This window comes from Protomyctophum parallelum, assembly GCF_964188405.1.
Source record: "Protomyctophum parallelum genome assembly, chromosome: 15".
Taxonomy (NCBI): Eukaryota; Metazoa; Chordata; class Actinopteri; order Myctophiformes; family Myctophidae; genus Protomyctophum; species Protomyctophum parallelum.
Window position 1 is genome coordinate 36,536,492 of NC_139710.1, and position 9,136 is coordinate 36,545,627.

The window sequence follows — 9,136 nt, forward strand, 5'->3', positions numbered from 1 at the left end:
TGTTTTGACAGGGTGTGTGTGTGTGTGTGTGTGTGTGTGTGTGTGTGTGTGTGTGTGCGTAGCTATCCCGCCGTCCCCTCTGCTGTCATGTGCGGAAGGTTGTGGTTATTGATTTGTCTCTGGACCACGTCTACAGGAGTGTCTCCATGGCTTTGCACCCCACCCCGCCATCCATCACGGCCCATCGCATACTGTATGCATGCATCACTCCATCATCCCGCTGGCATTCTCCTCCTTCCTTCCGTCACCTTTTCAGCAAAGTCTTCCTCATCTTCCTCCGTTTAACCTTTATGCTTTTTTCTTTCTTCCTTTTTGACGGCGTGGCTCTCTATCGAGCCCGTCTGTTTCCCAAACACTGGGCGGACCAATGTGTATGGGTAAACTCACGACTCGAGTAAAAACACCATTTAATTTTACTACATTTAAAATATATTTATATATTTTTTAAAGACATTCAGTCATTTCAAATAATTATATACATTTTAAAACAGACAAACAAATTAAGAAATTCTACAAAGAAGTAGTGACAATAGCCACGCAAAGCGACGTGCGCTGTGTGCTATACTTTCACTATAGTTTCCGTACAGGGCAAACGTCTTATTTTCTCTTTTGGGTCTCACCCCAAAAAGTTTGGGAGCGTGTGTGCGTGTGTGCCTGCGTGTGTGTCTATGTCCGGAGCTAATATTGCGAAGTACATTTCTTGTACACGCTGCCAATAGGCCACAGAAGCAGGTTCGTGCACAATACTTCTCCATTCTTTTGAGGCAAACAGGCTCTGTATGCACAGCAGAAATTGGGCCTCTTCCAAACTACCTTGTGTAAGTGTTACTTACCAAATTTGATACTAATGAACTAATGAATCAGTGGTAAATGGATAAACAATTGTGTGCAGCACAGTGGATCCCAAACTGTTTTCATTTCAAGGACCCCCTACAACTCTGACAGTGCATGAAGAGATACAAAATCCATTTGTAAACAAACTCTCAGAGTTATACACCGGTGGGGGCCCCTATATGAACCACGAGGTACCACACTTTGAGACCCACTGGTGTCGTGTTTCCAATGAGCCAAGTTAGCCAACAACCTACACAATACCAGCAGCCCGACTCCGTTTGACCAGAATGGAACAAAGCCTTCATTATTAGTTTCATCATCAGTAACACCTGAGAAGGAAGCGAGGAAGAAGATAGGTCCAATTTCTTTCCAATATGGCTGCACATCAGAGCATTTTTTAGCAACTTTTAAATTGGAAACAACATATTGATGCTGTATGTATGAAGTCTATGAAGATGCTTGGTATATTGAGAAAAATCTGCCCTTTTGTTCTTCCTTCATGTAATTTAACACTCTATTATAGCTTAATTTTCCCTCATATTAATTACTGTAATATTGTCTGGGCTGCTACATATTCAACACATCTCACTAAATTACTGATCATTCAAAAAAGGTTTCTGAGAATGATTTCACATTCAAATCGGTATGAGCCGTCTGCCCCGCTCTTTATTAAATACTCACTATTACCCATTGACAAAGTAAACGTTTTTCAGACCTGTTTATTTATGTTTAAATTCAAAAAATGCATACAAGACATTCCGTCTTCTTTTCACAATTTCTTCCGTGTTACTTCTGACATTCACTCCTACCCCACAAGGCAAAGAGATCATTTTGAATTACCCTATTGTCGCACGTCCAAACATCAATCTTTCATCAAATTTAGAGGCCCTCATCTATGGAACTCCCTAGATGATTCACTTAAATCCTCATTATCCTTGTCAATATTCAAAAAACATCTAAAGAAATATCTTATTTTTTTTTTATGTTTTACTTTGATGCATTATATTTTCTTTTGTGTGTTTGTTGTTGTATTGTTTATTTCTTATAACTCTGTCTGTGTTTTTATTTCTTTACTGCACAGCTGCCCCCCTTTGCCAATTTATGTACTGTTCTTTATGAACTTTTAATCTTTTAAACCAATGACCTCTTCCTACAGGAAAGGATTCCATATAAGCCTTCTGGCTTCTTCCTTTCCTTGCATTGTATTTTTTGTTTCTTTGATATGTTATTGTCTATTTTTTGTACCACATGCTAAATAAATAAACCTAAAACTAAGCATCATTTTGGGTATATGAAAGCATTGCCGTCAGAGGCTGCTGGCGACAGACATGTTGGGATCTTTGTACGTGAATTAACAGCCAAACGCTTGGCTCCAGGTGGGATGAAATTAGAACACACGTCGTACTGTAGCATGTGCTTACAGTGCACTTTATTGCCATCACTAAACAGCTACTGAACACATAATTATGATATGCGATGCTCTGTTCTGTTACTGACATCATCCATGTGTTACTGTACAAACACTTTCACATTGCATGCATTCATTATATTATTCACATATACTGCTGTTTAAATCGTTGCAGAAAATATACACAAGTGGACTAAAACTAAACCGACAATATTGGAAACAGTGACCTATATTTATCTCAAGAAGAAGGAAAGTGAAAACATTTGAACGATCATTCAGAAGACAAATGGAGGAAACATTTTTCCCGGGAATGTCAGGTTGGATTCATGTCACTCGACGACGCACCGTGGGAAACGGCGACGTTCGGGAGGAACGCCAGACTACCCGTTGTTCTGCGTGGACAGAAATCAAACGCACCTAGCCATTAAGAAGCCCCCCCCCCCTCCCCCCACACACACACACACACACCCATCCCATCCCATCATTAGCAGTTGACCTCTCCATCTCCAGTCGACTCCCTTCACAGAGCCATACAAACACTCCAGAACAAATAAAAAGGCTCGTCTTTGCCGGGCGCTCCCCAGGGAGGTACGGGACAGCGATCGTGTTTCTCATTTTGGAACGGACTAAACGGCAGGGTTCTCTTCATCTCTGCCATTGGAATGTGGCAGCGTGTTTGTGTGTGTGTGAGCGCGCGTGTGTGTGCGTGCGGGCATGCTTCCTTCCGTCTCTCATTAAACGTGTTTCTCCAACGCTGCTTGTCAGCGATACATCCACTCAGAAGGCAATGCGCTAAAGATCTTTCTCCTTGATGTGGAGAGCAGCCACTCGCTGCGGCTGCTCTCCGCGAGAACCCAATTTAGATGAAACGAATCTCCGACGGCACGGGGGGATATTTTTAGGGAGAACGACAGCCTCCTCCCGACGACGGTCCGGGAGGCCATGCGTTTCACGAAGACACGCGACAGGATCGTAACGCCCGAAGCTGCAGGAAGTCGCAAAATGTTCACGCTTGTGCCTGATTAACCGTTATGCGGCAGCGACAACGTGTCAACACACAGTGGCACCTTTCTCACTTGAAAACGCGGCGGTTTTGTCGAGCGACCTGAACCTGCGCGTCGCACTACACTTTGTCGCGCCGAAGCGTATTCGCGACACTTGTCGACAGTGTTGCAAAAACACTTTATTTTAACCGATAGTTATTTGGATCTTTTGTCTGTCGTGTTGTATAGCGGACGGTATATATTAGGCGTCAGCGTGTTGCTCAGTATGCCGAGGGGCCACATTAGCCATTGATCCAGTGGGGCCGTGGCCCAGGGGCAGGGGCCCTTGGCTCTCAGGAGACCTTCGGGGAAACTGGACCGCGCTGTATTGGGTTTGAGGCCCTTCATTGGCCATTGACGGTGATAAATGTATAGGTCAAACAGATTATAAAGAATTTAAAAAACACAGAAAAATCCCCAAAGATCACCGGCCCAGGGGCCGTTGTTGAGGGTAAATCCGTCTCTGAGTATGCCAGGCTCCCAGTTGACCACAAGGAGGCGGTATAGTTTTGAGGACAATAATTACATGTGCCGACAGTGGGTCCCATGGTCCCAAACATGTCCATGCCAAGGAAGGACCCCCCAAATAGCCAAAGCCTCATGGCTGCAGCCCTCCTATTCCGATAAGGCTTACACCCCCCCCCCCCCCCCCAAGTGCTGCAAAACCCCACTTAGAAAAACCACTGCGAAAGGATGCAATGTGACAAAGTATTCCATAGCCGAACCAAAGTTGGAATGGAGGATGCCAACAGTGCATGGGATTAAAGTCACCTCACTTGCACTCCCTGTTTTTAGAGGCGGCAGGACGGAACATGACCCAAATACGTACAACCTTTAAGATTGGACTTCAGAGGTTGTTTTAGAGGATTATTTGTTCCGTTCTGCCGTTAAATCCCACGTTGCTAATAGCAGTTATAACTCAGGCACAGAGTGTGAGCTATGCAGAGGAGAGGACATGCTGCAAAATGGTCCTAACTAAGCAGAGGAAATAGACCTCACCGGTGGGGCCGCCTTAGGTCTAATCCTCAAGAAAATGGCTTTAGTGACTTGCTGGGCTCTTTCCACCGAGGCATATATAGCCGGAGATTATCACAGTAATCTCTCCCCTAAAAATGATCAGTTTGTCGTGGCAGTGAATGATACTGTCGTGGCAGTATCACCTCTCCCCCTTTTGTCTGGGTATAATTCAAAGAAAAAGAAAAAAAAGGTCTAGAGACCATTTTTATGTCCTTAAAAAAAACAGAGTGCTTTACTAGGAATGCAATCCCTGCTCCAAACGGCGGTGATATCGGTTCACAGGAGCGGCGCATCTGTCTGTTATGTTAAATCACTTTAGCAGAGCATATTGCATTATTTTGTCGGGGTACGTAGAAACCTCATGTGTTCGAAAATGTTTCAAAAACAGCAAAAGTATAGCAGATCCGCAAGCTCAAAATGTGTCGCTTTTGTGTGACACTGTAGTATGATCAAGTATAGGACATTGACGTACAAAGTGTCACTCCAGCTCAGATCATTCTGGGAGCTGTAACAGTTAAAGATGGAGTGCCATGATTCTTTTCCACCCTAAAACATGACCATCAGGTCTTATATATAAGGAGGAAGAATTATTTTCAAGGTTTTTGTTCTTCAGCACCCGCTGGAGAACTGTTTTACTGACATGCATACTGTATGTCATACTATACAGTATATCGTACTGTTTTACTGACATGCATACTGTATGTCATACTATATATCGTACTGTTTTACTGACATGCATACTGTATGGAGAACAGTTTTACTGACATGCATACTGTATGGAGAACAGTTTTACTGACATGCATACTGTATGGAGAACAGTTTTACTGACATGCATACTGTATGGAGAACAGTTTTACTGACATGCATACTGTATGGAGAACAGTTTTACTGACATGCATACTGTATGGAGAACAGTTTTACTGACATGCATACTGTATGGAGAACAGTTTTACTGACATGCATACTGTATGGAGAACAGTTTTACTGACATGCATACTGTATGACGTACTGTATGTCGTACTGTTTTACTGACAAATTTGAGCTTTTTGTGTTTGTGTTTGTGTTTTTTTTTTTTGTGAATAAACTCCTATACCACTACTCATACTGCATCCATCCATCCATCCATCTTCAACCGCTTATCCGTAGTCGGGTCGCGGGGGCAACAGCTCCACCAGAGTGCTCCAGACTTCCCTCTCCCGAGCAACATTAGTGACTTCCTCCTGGGGGATTCCGAGATGTCCCAAGGCCAGTGAGTCGATGTGTTTCCTCCAACTGCGCCTTGGTCTGCCCCGGGGGTCTCCTCCCAGTGGGACGTGATCCTTGGTCTGCCCCGGGGGTCTCCTCCCAGTGGGACGTGATCCTTGGTCTGCCCCGGGGTCTCCTCCCAGTGGGACGTGATCCTTGGTCTGCCCCGAGGGTCTCCTCCCAGTGGGACGTGATCCTTGGTCTGCCCCGGGGGTCTCCTCCCAGTCGGACGTGATCCTTGGTCTGCCCCGGGGGTCTCCTCCCATTCGGACGTGATCCTTGGTCTGCCCCGGGGTCTCCTCCCAGTGGGACGTGATCTTTGGTCTGCCCCGGGGTCTCCTCCCAGTGGGACGTGCGTCGAGGACCTCCCTAGGGAGGTGCCCGAGAGGCATCCTAACCAGATGCCCGAACCACCTCATACCACTCGTACTGCAGTGCCACACAAAATAATCAAAGTAGCCGATCCGCAAGCTCCAAACGCGTCTGGAAACGCACAGTTTCGGACATATTAGGTTTCGACCCGATAGAGGCGATATGTATGTGTACAGCATACACAGGCAGACAAACTGACGCACTGCTTTGGTAAGCCCGTTGTACGGCGGTATAGCCTATATACCGTGCGGCAAAAAGACACATTTTCGGAGTATATAGGTATTTTAATCAACACTGCAGCTCAAGTTGGAACATCACTTGCAGTGAGTGGAGAGACTCGAGGTGTTCCAATCTTAAAGCATCCATTAAAACACAAACCATCTCCCGTGTCTCTACTTTTCAACTTTTAGATTTATGTTTTTACCCTGTCACCGTATCCCCCCCCTTGCTGTTCTGAGGCTCGGCTGCCTGTCGGGACCGAGTGTTCACACTCAAAAGATTATGGTTGAGTTAAAGTGCCAAGTGTATTTCTCAAACTCAAAAATGGCTGAATAACCCCCCACCACACAAACACACCCTTCACACACGCACACACACACATGCACGCACGCTGCACGCTATCCTCTCATCTCTGTCTGTCTGCCAAGTCTTCATCCTCCCTTCACTCTGGCTAAAATGGGATAGATAAATTTAGCTGCCGTCTGGTTTTCTATGAAAGCCAAATATAATTGAATGTGTTACAGAAGAGATTGGTATCTGTGTCTGAAGGAAAGCAAGCAGCCAACGTCAACGTCGACCCACAAAAAGGTCAGCATCGGTTGGTTCCCCAGTATCTCAAGCACGTACGCCTCCTCGGCACTGATGTAAAGTAGCTAAGAATTGAATTAATTTAAGTCAAGTCAAGTAAGTATTTCCATTTCCAATGTCCAGTGCTGTTATACTTCTACTCCATTACATCGCAGAGAATATGGACACTTGCAGGTCTGTAACGCCGAGATATTTTGTACTCCCTCTCCTCAGAGTTATGGGCGTCAGTGGCCTAATGCAGGCCGAAATGGGGGACCTTGAAATGCTAAAGTTTGAGAACCACAGATTTAGGAACGCCTTGGTGTCGCCACCATTCACGGCCGAGTGGCACCAGACGGTTGGTGAAAAGTGTTCATTTGAGGCCAAACTCTGCCCAGAGCAGAGGTGGGTAGGGAGAGGTTAGTAAAAGTACTGTTTATAGAGCGTCGCAGTCCCGCCCCCTTTCATGACGCCAGGCCCAGGAAATAGTTTCCAATGCATTTTTCCCATAGACATTTCAAAACGTATTTATTTAAGCGTCGTACAGAGCCAACTCTTGTCGTGACAAATCATGACAACAAACACAATATTTTGGACCAAACAAATAATTACAAAGAACCGAAAAATTGTGTTTGTTGTCATGATTTGTCACGACAAGAGTTGGCTTTGTCCGCGGCGTAAACGTCTTTAAATAAATACTTTCTGAAAAGTCTACGAGGAAAATGAACGGGGATTTTTTTTCCGGGTCTCTCAATGGGGGCGGGACTGCGACGCTCTATAGCCTACTGTTAATACGTCATCTATAAATGCCCCACGTCTTACGTGTGTGTATGTACGTACGTCTGTAATGCGCATAACTCGAAAACTGTTCGCCCCACCGACTTCAAATTTGACACGCTCGTTCCACACCACCGCTGGGAGTGTAGTGCCCGGTGTCGGGTCCGTCGGATAGCCGATTGTCCAGAACCAGCACACAAGCCTCTGCCCAGGCTCTGGACAGGGCCCAAATTAGCCAATTGATCACACCTGATGAGCAGGCCTGTTCTGTCATCGCAAGACTGACACCTGCATAGACTCCGATAACTCCATATATGGGCATGAAAGGGACATAACAACTTTGTCGGGCAGGCACTTCCATCTTGCATCGTTCCAAGTAGGCCAGTGCCCAATGGGCACCGCTCTTGCATTAAGTAGAAGTAAAATAAGAATGAGAAAGTATACTGGTATCAGTGGAAAGACTACTCAAGTACTGAGTCTGAATCTGATTTATTGTTTCAATAATCTGTATGAGATTAAAATGTGTAAAATATAAAATTACAAGTACTTCAGATATAAATAAACACAATTGGGTGTCGTCTCTTTGAGAGAATTAAATACAGAATGTGCATTTAATAAACAATGAGTAAAAGCAACAAGGCGGAATGTAGCCATGTCATTTCTTCACACACATACTTGCATCAAAACTACTCAAGCACAATTAACTAACTGGTTACTAAGTAACTGGTTACTACCCACTCCTGTGGTTTACAGAGGTTTCAGTTGAAGATATTCGAGGGCCAGGTGTGACCTTGATGAGATCCTTCGTTTCTTCAAGTTTAACCCATTTTTCTGAAATTTATATTTTCACGATTTAAAAAAAATAGCAGACCTACAAGCTTGTAGATCTGCTATTCTTTCAATAGCTAAATTATAACATAATGTTTAAAACACCAAAATGGTTCCCGCCCAACATGGGTTAACAAACTGTTTTGTGGATAAAGGGGACAAAGCATGACCATACTCTTGGGGCTGGGATTACAATATTATTATTATTTATTTCCTTAAAAAAAGTATTACACAATTTTGCAACCATTAATTCACCCAGTGTCAATTATCTAATGTAATCCACTACACTCCGTATTAGGCATGTAACAATTCACTCAACTCACGATACGATTCGTATCACGATATGAGGTTCACGATACTAAACCTTTTCACGATATTAATATATATATATATTTTAAAGAAAAAATATTATTTTTTAATTTTATATAATTTATCTCCCCCCCAGAGATTTTTTTATTTAACTACATTGCAAAAGAAGTAGCATTACTTTTGGGCACAGTCACAGACACACACACAGCTCCCCTCTACAGTGCTCTACTACTGAAAGTGACTGTCAATTCTCTCCAAAAGCACTTGAATATGATGGAATATGACTAAAGCTCACATTTCACATCACACACTAACCCCCTAAAATAAAAATATATATAAAAAAAGGGAGGGGTGTTATCGATTTAAATGAATCGATTCATATCGTCGGGATTAATATCGATATACGATATATCGTTACATGCCTACTCCCTATGTCAACCAGGGGAGAGCAACAGACTGACGTCATCGGGCGCCCCGGCTGGCCAGGGGGAGGCAGTATAGAGAACAGGATTACTGT